The sequence below is a fragment of the Ranitomeya imitator genome, chromosome 3 (genome assembly GCF_032444005.1).
Source record: "Ranitomeya imitator isolate aRanImi1 chromosome 3, aRanImi1.pri, whole genome shotgun sequence".
In the NCBI taxonomy this organism is placed as follows: domain Eukaryota; kingdom Metazoa; phylum Chordata; class Amphibia; order Anura; family Dendrobatidae; genus Ranitomeya; species Ranitomeya imitator.
In genome coordinates this window covers 846701759-846722857 of record NC_091284.1, presented here as the reverse complement: position 1 = coordinate 846722857, position 21099 = coordinate 846701759, and the positions used below count along the sequence as shown (strand labels likewise).

The following is a 21099-nucleotide window of genomic DNA, read 5'->3' as shown; positions in this document are numbered from 1 at the left end:
ACACAGAGGTAAGGAACACAGAACACACCGACACGACACGCTGCACACCGACACAACACACACAGAGGTAAGAAACACAGAACACACCGACACGACACGCTGCACACCGACACGACACACACAGAGGTAAGAAACACAGGACGCACCGACACGACACGCTGCACACCGACACGACACACACAGAGGTAAGGACGCACTGACAGGACACACCGACACGACACGCTGCACACCGACACGACACACACAGAGGTAAGGACGCACTGACAGGACGCACCGACACGACACGCTGCACACCGACACAACACACACAGAGGTAAGGACGCACCGACACGACACACACAGGACACACCGACACGACACGCTGCACACCGACACACACAGAGGTAAGAAACACAGGACACACCGACACGACACGCTGCACACCGACACAACACACACAGAGGTAAGAAACACAGGACGCACCGACACGACACGCTGCACACCGACACGACACACACAGAGGTAAGGACGCACCGACAGGACACACCGACACGACACGCTGCACACCGACACGACACACACAGAGGTAAGAAACACAGGAGGACACACCGACACGACACGCTGCACACCGACACGACACACACAGAGGTAAGAAACACAGGACGCACCGACACGACACGCTGCACACCGACACGACACACACAGAGGTAAGAAACACAGGACGCACCGACACGACACACACAGGACGCACCGACACGACACACACAGAGGTAATAAACACAGGACGCACCGACACGACACACACAGGACGCACCGACACGACACACACAGAGGTAAGAAACACAGGACGCACCGACACGACACGCTGCACACCGACACGACACACACAGAGGTAAGAAACACAGGACGCACCGACACGACACACTGCACACCGACACAACACACACAGAGGTAAGGACGCACCGACACGACACACACAGAGGTAAGAAACACAGGACGCACCGACACGACACACTGCACACCGACACAACACACACAGAGGTAAGGACGCACCGACACGACACACACAGAGGTAAGAAACACAGGACACACCGACACGACACGCTGCACACCGACACGACACACACAGAGGTAAGAAACACAGGACGCACCGACACGACACACACAGAGGTAAGAAACACAGGACGCACCGACACGACACACACAGGACGCACCGACACGACACACACAGAGGTAAGAAACACAGGACGCACCGACACGACACACACAGGACGCACCGACACGCTGCACACCGACACAACACACACAGAGGTAAGAAACACAGGACGCACCGACACGACACACACAGGACACACCGACACGACACACACAGAGGTAAGAAACACAGGACGCACCGACACGACACACACAGGACGCACCGACACGCTGCACACCGACACAACACACACAGAGGTAAGAAACACAGAACACACCGACACAACACACACAGGACACACCGACACGACACACACAGAGGTAAGGACGCACCGACACGACACACACAGGACACACCGACACGACACGCTGCACACCGACACACACAGAGGTAAGAAACACAGAACACACCGACACAACACACACAGAGGTAAGAAACACAGGACGCACCGACACGACACACACAGGACGCACCGACACGACACACACAGAGGTAATAAACACAGGACGCACCGACACGACACACACAGGACGCACCGACACGACACACACAGAGGTAAGAAACACAGGACGCACCGACACGACACGCTGCACACCGACACGACACACACAGAGGTAAGAAACACAGGACGCACCGACACGACACACTGCACACCGACACAACACACACAGAGGTAAGGACGCACCGACACGACACACACAGAGGTAAGAAACACAGGACGCACCGACACGACACACTGCACACCGACACAACACACACAGAGGTAAGGACGCACCGACACGACACACACAGAGGTAAGAAACACAGGACACACCGACACGACACGCTGCACACCGACACGACACACACAGAGGTAAGAAACACAGGACGCACCGACACGACACACACAGAGGTAAGAAACACAGGACGCACCGACACGACACACACAGGACGCACCGACACGACACACACAGAGGTAAGAAACACAGGACGCACCGACACGACACACACAGGACGCACCGACACGCTGCACACCGACACAACACACACAGAGGTAAGAAACACAGGACGCACCGACACGACACACACAGGACACACCGACACGACACACACAGAGGTAAGAAACACAGGACGCACCGACACGACACACACAGGACGCACCGACACGCTGCACACCGACACAACACACACAGAGGTAAGAAACACAGAACACACCGACACAACACACACAGGACACACCGACACGACACACACAGAGGTAAGGACGCACCGACACGACACACACAGGACACACCGACACGACACGCTGCACACCGACACACACAGAGGTAAGAAACACAGAACACACCGACACAACACACACAGAGGTAAGAAACACAGGACGCACCGACACAACACACACAGGACGCACCGACACGACACGCTGCACACCGACACAACACACACAGAGGTAAGAAACACAGGACGCACCGACACGACACGCTGCACACCGACACAACACACACAGAGGTAAGGACGCACCGACACGACACACACAGGACGCACCGACACGACACGCTGCACACCGACACAACACACACAGAGGTAAGAAACACAGAACACACCGACACGACACACACAGGACGCACCGACACGACACGCTGCACACCGACACAACACACACAGAGGTAAGGACGCACCGACACGACACACACAGGACGCACCGACACGACACGCTGCACACCGACACAACACACACAGAGGTAAGAAACACAGAACACACCGACACGACACACACAGGACGCACCGACACGACACGCTGCACACCGACACAACACACACAGAGGTAAGGACGCACCGACACGACACACACAGGACACACCGACACGACACGCTGCACACCGACACAACACACACAGAGGTAAGTAACACAGGACGCACCGACACGACACGCTGCACACCGACACAACACACACTGAGGTAAGGACGCACCGACACGACACACACAGGACGCACCGACACGACACGCTGCACACCGACACAACACACACAGAGGTAAGAAACACAGAACACACCGACACGACACACACAGGACGCACCGACACGACACGCTGCACACCGACACAACACACACAGAGGTAAGGACGCACCGACACGACACACACAGGACGCACCGACACGACACGCTGCACACCGACACAACACACACAGAGGTAAGAAACACAGAACACACCGACACGACACACACAGGACGCACCGACATGACACGCTGCACACCGACACAACACACACAGAGGTAAGGACGCACCGACACGACACACACAGGACACACCGACACGACACGCTGCACACCGACACAACACACACAGAGGTAAGTAACACAGGACGCACCGACACGACACGCTGCACACCGACACAACACACACAGAGGTAAGGACGCACCGACACGACACACACAGAGGTAAGAAACACAGGACGCACCGACACGACACACACAGGACACACCGACACGACACGCTGCACACCGACACAACACACACAGAGGTAAGGACGCACCGACACGACACACACAGGACGCACCGACACGACACGCTGCACACCGACACACACAGAGGTAAGAAACACAGGACGCACCGACACGACACACACAGGACGCACCGACACGACACGCTGCACACCGACACAACACACACAGAGGTAAGGACGCACCGACACGACACACACAGGACACACCGACACGACACGCTGCACACCGACACACACAGAGGTAAGAAACACAGAACACACCGACACAACACACACAGAGGTAAGAAACACAGGACGCACCGACACGACACACACAGGACGCACCGACACGACACGCTGCACACCGACACAACACACACAGAGGTAAGAAACACAGAACACACCGACACGACACACACAGAGGTAAGAAACACAGAACACACCGACACAACACACACAGAGGTAAGAAACACAGGACGCACCGACACGACACACACAGAGGTAAGAAACACAGAACGCACCGACACAACACACACAGAGGTAAGAAACACAGAACACACCGACACGACACACACAGAGGTAAGAAACACAGAACACACCGACACGACACACACAGAGGTAAGAAACACAGAACACACCGACACGACACACACAGAGGTAAGAAACACAGAACACACCGACACGACACACACAGAGGTAAGAAACACAGAACACACCGACACGACACACACAGAGGTAAGAAACACAGGACGCACCAACACGACACACACAGGACGCACCGACACGACACGCTGCACACCGACACAACACACACAGAGGTAAGAAACACAGGACGCACACCGACACGACACGCTGCACACCGACACAACACACACAGAGGTAAGGACGCACCGACACGACACACACAGGACACACCGACACGACACGCTGCACACCGACACAACACACACAGAGGTAAGAAACACAGGACGCACCGACACGACACACACAGGACGCACCGACACGACACGCTGCACACCGACACACAGAGGTAAGAAACACAGAACACACCGACACAACACACACAGAGGTAAGAAACACAGAACGCACCGACACAACACACACAGAGGTAAGAAACACAGAACACACCGACACGACACACACAGAGGTAAGAAACACAGAACACACCGACACGACACACACAGAGGTAAAAAACACAGGACGCACCGACACGACACACACAGGACGCACCGACACGACACGCTGCACACCGACACAACACACACAGAGGTAAGAAACACAGGACGCACACCGACACGACACGCTGCACACCGACACAACACACACAGAGGTAAGGACGCACCGACACGACACACACAGGACACACCGACACGACACGCTGCACACCGACACAACACACACAGAGGTAAGAAACACAGGACGCACCGACACGACACACACAGGACGCACCGACACGACACGCTGCACACCGACACACAGAGGTAAGAAACACAGAACACACCGACACAACACACACAGAGGTAAGAAACACAGGACGCACCGACACGACACACACAGAGGTAAGAAACACAGGACGCACCGACACGACACACACAGAGGTAAGAAACACAGGACGCACCGACACGACACACACAGGACGCACCGACACGACACGCTGCACACCGACACAACACACACAGAGGTAAGAAACACAGAACGCACCGACACGACACGCTGCACACCGACACACACAGAGGTAAGGACGCACCGACACAACACACACAGAGTTAAGAAACACAGGACGCACCGACACGACACACACAGAGGTAAGAAACACAGGACGCACCGACACGACACACACAGAGGTAAGAAACACAGGACGCACCGACACGACACACACAGGACGCACCGACACGACACGCTGCACACCGACACAACACACACAGAGGTAAGGACGCACCGACACGACACACACAGGACACACCGACACGACACGCTGCACACCGACACACACAGAGGTAAGAAACACAGGACGCACCGAAACGACACGCTGCACACCGACACACACAGAGGTAAGAAACACAGAACACACCGACACAACACACACAGAGGTAAGAAACACAGGACGCACCGACACGACACACACAGGACGCACCGACACGACACGCTGCACATCGACACAACACACACAGAGGTAAGAAACACAGGACGCACCGACACGACACACACAGGACGCACTGACACGACACGCTGCACACCGACACAACACACACAGAGGTAAGAAACACAGGACGCACCGACACGACACACACAGGACACACCGACACGACACGCTGCACACCGACACAACACACACAGAGGTAAGAAACACAGGACACACCGACACGACACGCTGCACACCGACACAACACACACAGAGGTAAGAAACACAGGACACACCGACACAACATGCTGCACACCGACACAACACACACAGAGGTAAGAAACACAGGACACACCGACACAACACGCTGCACACCGACACAACACACACAGAGGTAAGAAACACAGAACACACCGACACAACACACACAGAGGTAAGAAACACAGGACGCACACCGAGACGACACGCTGCACACCGACACAACACACTGCACACGGACACACACACAGGTAAGAAACACAGGACGCACACCGACACGACACGCTGCACACCGACACACACACAGAGGTAAGAAACACAGAACACACCGACACGACACGCTGCACACCGACACAACACACTGCACACCGACACACACAGAGGTAAGAAACACAGAACACACCGACACGACACGCTGCACACCGACACAACACACTGCACACCGACACACACAGAGGTAAGAAACACAGAACACACCGACACAACACACACAGAGGTAAGAAACACAGGACGCACACCGACACGACACGCTGCACACCGACACACACACAGGTAAGAAACACAGAACACACCGACACGACACACACAGAGGTAAGAAACACAGGACGCACACCGACACGACACGCTGCACACCGACACAACACACTGCACACGGACACACACACAGATAAGAAACACAGGACGCACACTGACACGACACGCTGCACACCGACACAACACACTGCACACCGACACACACACAGAGGTAAGAAACACAACACACCGACACGACACACTGCACACTGACACAACACACTGCACACCGACACACACAGAGGTAAGAAACACAGAACACACCGACACGACACGCTGCACACCAACACAACACACTGCACACCGACACACACAGAGGTAAGAAACACAGAACACACCGACACAACACACACAGAGGTAAGAAACACAGGACGCACACCGACACGACATGCTGCACACCGACAAAACACACTGCACACCGACACAACACACACAGGACGCACACTGACACAGCAAACACAGGACGCACACCGACACAACAAACACAGGACGCACACCGACACAACACACACAGGACGAACACCGACACAACACACACAGAGGTAAGAAACACAGGACACACACCGACACAACAAACACAGGACACACACCGACACAACACACTGCACACCGACACAACACACACAGAGGTAAGAATAAGAAACGCAGGACGCACACCGACACAACAAACACAGGACGCACACCGACACAACACACACAGGACACACACCGAGGTAAGAAACACAGGACGCACACCGACACAACACACTGCACACCGACAAAACACACTGCACACCGACACAACACACACAGGACGCACACCGACACAACACACACAGGACGCACACCGACACAACACACACAGGACGCACACCGACACAACAAACACAGGACGCACACCGACACAACACACTCAGGACGCACACCGACACAACACACACAGAGGTAAGAAACACAGGACACACACCGACACAACAAACACAGGACACACACCGACACAGCACACTGCACACCGACATAACACACACAGAGGTAAGAATAAGAAACGCAGGACGCACACCGACACAACAAACACAGGAAACACACCGACATAACACACACCGAGGTAATAAACACAGGACGCACACCGACATGACACACTGCACACCGACACAACACACACAGAGGTAAGAAACACAGGACACACACCGACACACTGCACACCGACATAACACACACAGAGGTAAGAAACACAGGACACACATCGACACACTGCACACCGACATAACACACACACAGGTAAGAAACACAGGACACACACCGACACAACACACTGCACACCGACACAACACACACAGAGGTAAGAAACACAGGACACACACCGACACAACACACACAGAGGTAAGAAACACAGGACACACATCGACACACTGCACACCGACACAACACACACAGAGGTAAGAAACACAGGACACACACCGACACAACACACTGCACACCAACACAACACACACACAGAGGTAAGAAACACAGGACACACACCGACACACTGCACACCGACATAACACACACAGAGGTAAGAAACACATGACACACATCGACACAACACACACAGAGGTAAGAAACATAGGACACACACCGACACAACACACACAGAGGTAAGAAACATAGGACACACACCGACACAACACACACAGAGGTAAGAAACATAGGACACACACCGACACAACACACACAGAGGTAAGAAACATAGGACACACACCGACACAACACACACAGAGGTAAGAAACACAGGACACACACCGACACACTGCACACCGACACAACACACACAGAGGTAAGAAACACAGGACACACACCGACACACTGCACACCGACACAACACACACAGAGGTAAGAAACACAGGACACACACCGACACAACACACTGCACACCAACACAACACACACACAGAGGTAAGAAACACAGGACACACACCGACACACTGCACACCGACATAACACACACAGAGGTAAGAAACACATGACACACATCGACACACTGCACACCGACACAACACACACAGAGGTAAGAAACACAGGACACACACCGACACAACACACTGCACACCAACACAACACACACAGAGGTAAGAAACACAGGACACACATCGACACACTGCACACCGACATAACACACACACAGGTAAGAAACACAGGACACACACCGACACAACACACTGCACACCGACACAACACACACAGAGGTAAGAAACACAGGACACACACCGACACAACACACACAGAGGTAAGAAACACAGGACACACATCGACACACTGCACACCGACACAACACACACAGAGGTAAGAAACACAGGACACACACCGACACAACACACTGCACACCAACATAACACACAGAGGTAAGAAACACAGGACACACACCGACACAACACACTGCACACCGACATAACACACACAGAGGTAATAAACAGGATGCACACCGACACAACACACACAGAGGTAAGAAACATAGAACACTCACCGACACAACACACACACAGAGGTAAGAAACAGGACGTACACCGACACAACACACACCGAGGTAAGAAACAGGACGTACACCGACACAACACACTGCACACCGACACAACACACAAACAGAGGTAAGAAACAGGACGTACACCGACACAACACACTGCACGCCGACACAACACACAAACAGAGGTAAGAAACAGGACGTACACCGACACAACACACTGCACACCGACACACACACAAACAGAGGTAAGAAACAGGACGTACACCGACACAACACACTGCACACCGACACAACACACAAACAGAGGTAAGAAACAGGACGTACACCGACACAACACACTGCACACCGACACACACACAAACAGAGGTAAGAAACAGGACGTACACCGACACAACACACTGCACACCGACACAACACACAAACAGAGGTAAGAAACAGGACGTACACCGACACAACACACTGCACACCGACACAACACACACAGAGGTGTCCCACAGATGTCTCTCACTGACCCCGGTCAGTATAACACGGATTACAGTCCGTTACCTGTTGGCAACCATCACACTGGTTCCCGGATGCCTCTTCTCCTCAGAGGTGTCCCACAGACGTCCCTCACTGACCCCGGTCAGCATAACACGGATTACAGTCCGCTACCTGTTGGCGTCCATCACACAGGTTCCCGGATGCCTCTTATCCTCAGAGGTGTCCCATAGATGTCCCTCACTGACCCCGGTCAGTATCACATGGATTACAGTCCGCTACCTGTTGGCAACCATCACACAGGTTCCCGGATGCCTCTTCTCCTCAGAGGTGTCCCATAGATGTCTCTCACTGACCCCCGGTCAGCATAACACGGATTACAGTCCGTTACCTGTTGGCAACCATCACACAGGTTCCCGGATGCCTCTTCTCCTCAGAGGTGTCCCGCAGACATCCCTCACTGACCTCGGTCAGCATAACACGGATTACAGTCCGCTACCTGTTGGCGACCATCACACAGGTTCCCGGGTCCCTCTTACCCTCAGAGGTGTCCCATAGATGTCTCTCACTGACCCCGGTCAGCATAACACGGATTACAGTCCGCTACCTGTTGGCGACCATCACACAGGTTCCCGGATGCCTCTTATCCTCAGAGGTGTCCCATAGATGTCTCTCACTGACCCCGGTCAGTATAACATGGATTACAGTCCGTTACCTGTTGGCAACCATCACACAGGTTCCCGGATGCCTCCTATCCTCAGAGGTGTCCCACAGACGTCCCTCACTGACCCCGGTCAGTATAACACGGATTACAGTCCGCTACCTGTTGGCGACAATCACACAGGTTCTTGGGTCCCTCTTACCCTCAGAGGTGTCCCACAGACGTCTCTCACTGACCCCGGTCAGCATAACACGGATTACAGTTCCTTACCTGTTGGCGACCATCACACAGGTTCCCGGATGCCTCTTCTCCTCAGAGGTGTCCCACAGACGTCTCTCACTGACCCCGGTCAGCATAACATGGATTACAGTCCGCTACCTGTTGGCGACCATCACACAGGTTCCCGGATGCCTCTTCTCCTCAGGTGTGTCCCACAGACGTCCCTCACTGAACCCGGTCAGTATCACATGGATTACAGTCCGTTACCTGTTGGCAACCATCACACATGTTCCCGGATGCCTCCTATCCTCAGAGGTGTCCCACAGACGTCCCTCACTGACCCCGGTCAGTATAACACGGATTACAGTCCGCTACCTGTTGGCGACCATCACACAGGTTCCCGGGTCCCTCTTACCCTCAGAGGTGTCCCATAGATGTCCCTCACTGACCCCGGTCAGTATAACACAGATTACAGTCCGCTACCTGTTAGCGACCATCACACAGGTTCCCGGATGCCTCTTCTCCTCAGAGGTGTCCCATAGATGTCCCTCACTGACCCCGGTCAGTATAACACGGATTACAGTCCGCTACCTGTTGGCGACCATCACACAGGTTCCCGGGTCCCTCTTACCCTCAGAGGTGTCCCACAGATGTCTCTCACTGACCCCGGTCAGCATAACACGGATTACAGTCTGCTACCTGTTGGCGACCATCACACAGGTTCCCGGATGCCTCTTCTCAGAGGTGTCCCACAGGCGTCTCTCACTGACCCCGGTCAGTATCACTCACGGATTACAGTCCAGTACCTGTTGGCGACCATCACACAGGTTCCCGGATGCCTCTTCTCCTCAGAGGTGTCCCACAGACATCTCTCACTGACCCCGGTCAGTATAACACGGATTACAGTCCGCTACCTGTTGGCGACCATCACACATGTTCCCGGATGCCTCTTATCCTCAGAGGTGTCCCACAGACATCTCTCACTGACCCCGGTCAGCATAACACGGATTACAGTCCGCTACCTGTTGGCGACCATCACACAGGTTCCCGGATGCCTCTTACCCTCAGAGGTGTCCCACAGACGTCTCTCACTGACCCCTGTCAGCATAACACGGATTACAGTCTGCTACCTGTTGGCGACCATCACACAGGTTCCCGGATGCCTCTTCTCCTCAGAGGTGTCCCACAGACGTCTCTCACTGACCCCTGTCAGCATAACACGGATTACAGTCCGCTACCTGTTGGCGACCATCACACAGGTTCCCGGATGCCTCTTCTCCTCAGAGGTGTCCCACAGACGTCCCTCACTGACCCCGGTCAGCATAACACGGATTACAGTCCGCTACCTGTTGGCGACCATCACACAGGTTCCCGGATGCCTCTTATCCTCAGAGGTGTCCCATAGATGTCCCTCACTGACCCCGGTCAGTATAACATGGATTACAGTCCGCTACCTGTTGGCGACCATCACACAGGTTCCCGGATGCCTCTTCTCCTCAGAGGTGTCCCACAGACGTCCCTCACTGACCCCGGTCAGCATAACACGGATTACAGTCCGCTACCTGTTGGCGTCCATCACACAGGTTCCCGGATGCCTCTTCTCCTCAGAGGTGTCCCACAGACGTCTCTCACTGACCCCGGTCAGTATAACACGGATTACAGTCCGCTACCTGTTGGCGACCATCACACAGGTTCCCGGATGCCTCTTATCCTCAGAGGTGTCCCACAGACGTCCCTCACTGACCCCGGTCAGCATAACACGGATTACAGTCCGCTACCTGTTGGCGACCATCACACAGGTTCCAGGATGCCTCTTCTCCTCAGAGGTGTCCCACAGACGTCCCTCACTGACCCCGGTCACTATAACACTGATTACAGTCCGCTACCTGTTGGCGACCATCACACAGGTTCCCGGATGCCTCTTACCCTCAGAGGTGTCCCATAGATGTCCCTCACTGACCCCGGTCAGTATAACATGGATTACAGTCCGCTACCTGTTGGCGTCCATCACACAGGTTCCCGGATGCCTCTTATCCTCAGAGGTGTCCCACAGACGTCCCTCACTGACCCCGGTCAGCATAACACGGATTACAGTCCGCTACCTGTTGGCGACCATCACACAGGTTCCCGGATGCCTCTTATCCTCAGAGGTGTCCCACAGACGTCCCTCACTGACCCCGGTCAGCATAACACGGATTACAGTCCGCTACCTGTTGGCGACCATCACACAGGTTCCCGGATGCCTCTTACCCTCAGAGGTGTCCCACAGACGTCCCTCACTGACCCCGGTCAGCATAACACGGATTACAGTCCGCTACCTGTTGGCGTCCATCACACAGGTTCCCGGATGCCTCTTCTCCTCAGAGGTGTCCCACAGATGTCCCTCACTGACCCCGGTCAGCATAACACGGATTACAGTCCGCTATCTGTTGGCGACCATCACACAGGTTCCCGGATGCCTCTTATCCTCAGAGGTGTCCCACAGACGTCCCTCACTGACCCCGGTCAGCATAACACGGATTACAGTCCGCTACCTGTTGGCGTCCATCACACAGGTTCCCGGATGCCTCTTATCCTCAGAGGTGTCCCATAGATGTCCCTCACTGACCCCGGTCAGTATAACATGGATTACAGTCCGCTAACTGTTGGCGACCATCACACAGGTTCCCGGATGCCTCTTATCCTCAGAGGTGTCCCATAGATGTCCCTCACTGACCCCGGTCAGTATAACACGGATTACAGTCCGCTACCTGTTGGCGTCCATCACACAGGTTCCCGGATGCCTCTTATCCTCAGAGGTGTCCCACAGACGTCCCTCACTGACCCCGGTCAGAATAACATGGATTACAGTCCGCTACCTGTTGGCGTCCATCACACAGGTTCCCGGGTCCCTCTTACCCTCAGAGGTGTCCCACAGACGTCCCTCACTGACCCCGGTCAGTATAACACTGATTACAGTCCGCTACCTGTTGGCGTCCATCACACAGGTTCCCGGATGCCTCTTCTCCTCAGAGGTGTCCCACAGATGTCCCTCACTGACCCCGGTCAGCATAACACGGATTACAGTCCGCTATCTGTTGGCGACCATCACACAGGTTCCCGGATGCCTCTTATCCTCAGAGGTGTCCCACAGACGTCCCTCACTGACCCCGGTCAGCATAACACGGATTACAGTCCGCTACCTGTTGGCGTCCATCACACAGGTTCCCGGATGCCTCTTATCCTCAGAGGTGTCCCATAGATGTCCCTCACTGACCCCGGTCAGTATAACATGGATTACAGTCCGCTACCTGTTGGCGACCATCACACAGGTTCCCGGATGCCTCTTATCCTCAGAGGTGTCCCATAGATGTCCCTCACTGACCCCGGTCAGTATAACACGGATTACAGTCCGCTACCTGTTGGCGTCCATCACACAGGTTCCCGGATGCCTCTTATCCTCAGAGGTGTCCCACAGACGTCCCTCACTGACCCCGGTCAGTATAACATGGATTACAGTCCGCTACCTGTTGGCGTCCATCACACAGGTTCCCGGGTCCCTCTTACCCTCAGAGGTGTCCCACAGACGTCCCTCACTGACCCCGGTCAGTATAACACTGATTACAGTCCGCTACCTGTTGGCGTCCATCACACAGGTTCCCGGATGCCTCTTCTCCTCAGAGGTGTCCCACAGATGTCCCTCACTGACCCCGGTCAGCATAACACGGATTACAGTCCGCTATCTGTTGGCGACCATCACACAGGTTCCCGGATGCCTCTTATCCTCAGAGGTGTCCCACAGACGTCCCTCACTGACCCCGGTCAGCATAACACGGATTACAGTCCGCTACCTGTTGGCGTCCATCACACAGGTTCCCGGATGCCTCTTATCCTCAGAGGTGTCCCATAGATGTCCCTCACTGACCCCGGTCAGTATAACATGGATTACAGTCCGCTACCTGTTGGCGTCCATCACACAGGTTCCCGGATGCCTCTTCTCCTCAGAGGTGTCCCATAGATGTCCCTCACTGACCCCGGTCAGTATAACATGGATTACAGTCCGCTACCTGTTGGCGACCATCACACAGGTTCCCGGATGCCTCTTATCCTCAGAGGTGTCCCATAGATGTCCCTCACTGACCCCGGTCAGTATAACACGGATTACAGTCCGCTACCTGTTGGCGTCCATCACACAGGTTCCCGGATGCCTCTTATCCTCAGAGGTGTCCCACAGACGTCCCTCACTGACCCCGGTCAGTATAACATGGATTACAGTCCGCTACCTGTTGGCGTCCATCACACAGGTTCCCGGGTCCCTCTTACCCTCAGAGGTGTCCCATAGATGACCCTCACTGACCCCGGTCAGTATCACTCACGGATATCAGACCATCCACTCCAGACACTCCAGAGGAATCTCACAGGCCTCCTTGCTATCCAAAAGGAAGAAAAAAGTGAATGGCACTGAGTAGCGCACTTTACTTACTATTATCGCAGAGTAGACGCAGAATCACGGACAATACAGTGGTTGAATCTCGCTGTTGAAGGTGCTTGCTGGAAAGCCACATGAAGAAATCCCAAAATGAAGAAAAATAGCAGCAACACTCCAAATGTTGGTGAAAAAAATCCTGAGTCCTTTATTGTACAAAGAATTGCATGGACAAGGTTGTGCGGGCAAGGACAAGTGCAGATTATGCAGAAAAGAGAAACAGGACGACGGCCGTTCCGCGTTATTCACGCTTCCACGGGTCCAGATACAATGAATAGTATGTCATTTCCTTTAAGTAATCACATGTGACGATATTAGCATATCATTAACCCCTTAGTGACGGAGCCAAATTTTTGAAATCTGACCAGTGTCACTCTATGTGGTAATAACTCTGGAACGCTTCAACAAATCCCGGTGATTTTGAGACTGTTTTTTCGTGACACATTATACTTTATGATATTGGTAAATTTAGGTCGATATGTTTTGTGTTTATTTATAAAAAATATCAGAAATTTGAGAAAAATGTTAAAAAAATTAGCAATTTTCAAGCTTTGAATGATTATCCCTTTAATCCAGATGGTCATACCACAGCAAACGATTAATAAATAACATTTCCCACATGTCGGCTTTACACAGCGCCATTTGTAAAATGTTGTTTTATTTTTTTAGCATTTTAGGAGGTTTAAAAATGTAGCAGCAATTTTTCATTTTTTCAAGAAAATGTACAAAATTATTATTTTTAGGGACTTATCCATGTTTGAAGTGACTTTAGGGGTCTCATATATTGGGAAACCCCCAAACATGATACCATTTTAAAAACAGCACCCCCTGACATATCGAAAACTGCTGTCAGGTCGTTTATTAACCCTTCAGGTGCTTTACAGGAATTAATGCAAAGTGGTATGACAGAAATGAAAATGTGTATTTTTACCACCTAAATGTCTCTAACTTCTGAACAGGTTACAACAGCCGGCAGACTCTAATGCCAGAATTTGGTTGTGAAATGCCGGCAAACATCAGGACCACACAATCACGATCTGAGGGCACTGATTGGGATACAGAGGAAGCCCCCACACTCTGTTAACCATTTATAGTGATGTTGTCACTATTGACAGCAGCATCTAAGGGGTTAAACAGAGTTGGACGGTGCCATCGCTGATGGTGGCGGATGCAGCAGGTTGTCAGCTATAGTGGACAGCCGACAGCTGCTGGATTGTCACCTGTGTGGGGGGCTATTCTCTTATATCTCAGGTCAGTTAAAAGACGTATTGGTGGTCATTAAGGGGTTCACATGGGATAATTTGCATAACATGAATAAGGTGCAATAACGATTTAAAGACAACTGTTAGAGTTGTTAACACAAAGTGACACAATATTAAAACATTATACAAAAAAATTTTATACAAAAAAATCTTTTTCAAAAACATTTTCTCAAAAAAAAATTTCAAAAAAGTTCCTTCAAAAAATTGTTTTTTTCCGCTGACAAAAGAACTTATTTAGCACTGATAGGAACCATTTATAAAAAACAAGAATAATCCAACCTTTCATTTAGTCCCAGCGGACCTTGTGCATTCGCTCTAATAATCCATTGGGCCTCACGTCTTAACAGAATTTTGTTGTGATCCCCCCACATGGTGGCAATTTAACTACCTGCAAGCAGCGAGGATTGGAGGCATGTTTATCCTGAATGTGTTCAATAAATCGGGGAGAGCCCTTACCAGCTGTGACGGAGTTAAAATGTTCTCGGAATCTGACATAGGCCGGCCTCACACTAGCGTGTTTTACGGACGTAAGAGAGGTGCTGAAAATACGGATTGCATACAGTACAATGCTTCTCTATGGCCCAGATCCTATCAGCCGTATTTTACTGATCCGTAGCTTACGGTCTTCTACGGCCGTAGAAAATCACAGCATGCTGCGTTTGTCACCGCATTGCGCAAAAAATACGCCAATGAAAGTCTATGGAAGCCCCAAAAATACGGATTACACACGGACCAGCAGTGTGACTTGCGAGAAATACGCAGCGGTGTTAGAGAGAAAAGCCGGCAATTCAGTGCGGTGTACAGTAAAATCACACTGACAGCTTACAATAGAATAGGTAGAATAAATGTCTACACATAGAATAGGTGTATATATATATATATATATATAATGTCAGTAGACACATATATGTATATATATTAATATTTCATACAGCACGAGATAGCAGAAAGCCGGTAATTCAATTACCGGCTTTTGCTTTCTCCTTCCTAAACCCGACATGATATGAGACATGATTACATACAGTAAACCATCTCATATCCCCATTTTTTAGCATATTCCACACTACTAATGTTAGTAGTGTGTATGTGCAAAATTTGGGAACTCTAGCTGTTAAATTAAAGGGTTAAATCCCGGAATAAATTGGCGTGGGCTTCCGCACAATTTTCTCCGCCAGAGTAGTAAAGCCAGTGACTGAGGGCAGATATTAATAGCCTGGAGAGGGTCCACGGTTATTGGCCCCCCCTGGCTAAAAACATCTGCCCCCAGCCACCCCAGAAAAGGCACATCTGGAAGATGCGCCTATTCTGGCACTTGGCCACTCTCTTCCCATTCCCGTGTAGCGGTGGGATATGGGGTAATGAAGGGTTAATGTCACCTTGCTATTGTAAGGTGACATTAAGCCAGATTAATAATGGAGAGGCGTCAATTATGACACCTATCCATTATTAATCCAATAGTATGAAATGGTTAATAAAACACACACAGAATATTACAAAGCACTTTAATGAAATAAAGACACAGGGTGTTGTAATATTTTATTAGACTCTTAATCCACCTGAAGACCCTCGCTCTGTAAAAAAGGAAAAATAAAAAAACAACAATATCCCATACCTTCCGACGTTCAGGTCAAGTCCCACGATGTAAATCCATCTAAGGGCAGTCCCACACGTCCAGATAATTCCGGTACCGGAAAAATCGGTACCGGAATTATCCGTGTCCGTGCGTTTCTGTGGCACATCAGTGTGGCACACATGTGCCCACTGGGTACCACACGCACCGTGCAAGAGACAACGCTAAAGTTTAGCGCTGTCCCCTGCATCTGGTGCTGAAGCCGCCATTCATATCTTCCCTGCAGCACCTTCTACTGTATGAGCGGTCACGTGGGCCGCTCATTTACAGTAATGAATATGCGGCTCCACCCCTATGGGAGGTGGAGCCGCATATTCATGACTGTAATCGGCAGCCCCACGTGATCGCTCATACAGTAGAAGGTGCGGCCAGGACAGGAAGCAGCGCCAGCGAGGAAGCCAGGCGAGTATTTTAATAACAGCGGGGGGGGGGAGTTACCTTGAGTCGCGATGATGCACCCTCTGCTGGATGTCCTCATATGAACTCGAGCCTGGGAAAATAATTTTTTCAACTGCCGCAATCCCCTGCCTGTGTGGGATTCTGGTGTAAAGGCTCTCTATATCAATCGAGGTTAAGGCAAAATTAGGCTGCCATACCAAAGATTTTAAAACTCTGAGAAAATCACCTGAATCCCGAAAAAACGAAGGGATTTGCGGCAGCAGAGGTTTCAAATACCAATCAAGGTGTTTGAAACCTCTGCTGCACAAAATTCTGCACAATACAAATAAATCCCCTTCTTTTATTTCCTTCATAGCTGAAGGTCTTGATTTTGTTTTGACCCATAACGCGATCAAATTTCTTGATCAATGGTATCTGCAAGTTGTCGGTACCGCTATGGGTACGCCCGTGACTTGCGTTTTCGCCAATTTATTTTTGGCTGCGTTTATTACAAGTATTGACAACCCTTTTTTGAAACCTGTAAAATCCTATATGCGTTATGTGGATGACATTTTTATTATTTGGGACGGGACTCAATCTCAATTTGAAGAATTTGTAGTCCACCTAAATGGGGTTAATGATGAAAATATGCGGTTCACCTCATGTTATGGAGGCGATAAATTGAATTTTTTAGATGTAGTTATCGAAATTAAAAATGGCATGATTATGACAAAAGTCTATAGAAAATCCACTGCCTCTAATTCTTTACTACATTATAATTCCGCCCATCCTTATTCTACTAGTAAATATTCGCCCCATAGTCAGATGCTGCTAAGAAAGATTAACTGTGACAATACAAATAGATGATTTAAAGACACGTTCTGAAGTAAGGGGTTATCCCCCAAGTCTTCCTAATGAGTCTGAACAACGCGGTAAAATGAAAACGCAATCTGATCTTTTAAAGAAAAAGCCGCGCCTTCTCAATACATGTTCTGCTCCCTCCGATCAGAAGAAACAATTCTGTAACTTCTGTTTTTACGCCTCTTGATCAGGCAATCGATGCGTCGATCCGCAAGCATTGATGTCCTAGCTTCAAACCACACGTTAAAAAAATGCGGTGAACTGCTTCCCAGATATTCGTATAGAAGGTCAAATAATTTAACGGACTTATTGGTAAAACTTCGCGTTTCTTCTTCTAATACCAATTGGTTGCCTGCCAATATCCTAAGAGGAAATTCCAAATGTGGGGCATGTACTGTAGTTTTTGTCAGTCCCATGTAAGGGGGAACTCGCTACAGGTCGGCCCCATACACCAGAGTACGCGATGTTATTACATGCAAAACGAAATATGTTGTGTATATTATATTCTGTCCGTGCCCTTTTTTCTATATCGGTAAGGCCAGTCTCACACGTCCAGATAATTCCGGTACCGGAATTATCCGTGTCCGTGTGTCCGTGCGTTTATGTGGCACATCAGTGTGGCACACGTGCGGCTTCCGTGTGCCGACTGAGGACCACACGCACCGTGCAGGAGACAGCGCTACAGTAAGCGCTGTCCCCTGCATCTGGTGCTGAAGCCGCTAATCATTTCTTCTCTCCAGCAGCGTTCGCTGAAGAGAAGATATGAAAACTCTTTTTTTTTTTTTTTGTGTTTAAAAAAAAGATTCCTCCCATAGGAGTGGAGCCGCATATTCATCACTATAATGGGGGGCACCACGTGACCGCACATACAGGAGAAGCTGCGGCGAGGACAGGAAGCAGCGCCACGGATGGAGCCGGGTAAGTACTTTATTAACAGCGGGGGGGAGGGGGGGCGCACAGGGGGTGGGAGGGGGTTGGAGACAGGAATCTTTTTTTTAAACACAAAAAAAAAAAAAAAAGTTTTCATATCTTCTCTCCAGCGAACGATGCTGGAGAGAAGAAATGATTAGCGGCTTCAGCACCACGCGGGGGGGGGGACAGCGCTTACAGTAGCACTGTCTCCTGAACGGCACACGGACTGCACACGGACAACATCCGTGTGCGGTACGTGTTTTACACGGACCCATTGACTTTAATGGGTCCGTGTAATACGTGCGCTCCCACGAACACTGACATGTCTCCGTGTTTTCAAAATGGACACACGGTCCATGAAAACACGCTGACATGTGCGGAGACACATTGATTTTAATGTGTCTACGTGAGTCAGTGGCTCCGGCACGTGAGGAAACTGTCACCTCACAGGAGCCACTGACGTGTGAAACCGGCCTAAGAGACGATAAGATCGCTCTATGTCAGATTCCGAGAACATTTTACCTCCGTCACAGCTGGTAAGAGCCCCCAGATTTATTGAACACATTCAGGATAAACATGCCTCCAATCCTCGCTGCTTGCAGGCTTGAGGTAGTTAAATTGCCACCATGTGGGGGGATCATAACAAAATTCTGTTAAGACGTGAGGCCCAATGGATTATTAGAGCGAGTGCACAAGGTCCGCTGGGACTAAATGAAAGGTTGGACTATTCTTTTTTTTTATAAATGGTTCCTATCAGTGCTAAATAAAAAAAAAAAAAATTGAAAAAGATTTTTTGTAAAAAAAAATTTTTGTATAATGTTTTAATATTGTGTCACTTCATGTTAACAACTCTAATAGGAGTTGTTTTTAAATCGTTATTGCACCTTAATCATTCATGTTATGCAAATTATCCCATGTGTTGTTTAATGATATGCTAATATTGTCACGTGATTACTTAAAGGAAATTACATACTATTCATTGTATCTGGACCCGTGGAAGCGTGAACAACGCGAAACGGCCGTCGTCCTGTTTCTCTTTTCTGCATAATCTGCACTTGTCCTTGCCCGCACAACCTTGTCCATGCAATTCTTTGTAAAATAAAGGACTAAGGATTTTTTTCACCAACATTTGGAGCGTTGCTGCTATTTTTCTTCATTTTCA

The 21099-nt window shown here is 50.9% G+C and overlaps 1 protein-coding gene across 1 annotated transcript in view; it reads left to right on the top strand.

Annotated features, from left to right (window-relative positions):
• The window catches only part of LOC138671453 (aldehyde dehydrogenase family 3 member B1-like), a 231869-nt gene that overhangs the window by 1074 nt on the left and 209696 nt on the right, over positions 1-21099 (top strand). The gene's annotated exons all lie outside the window — the stretch shown is intronic.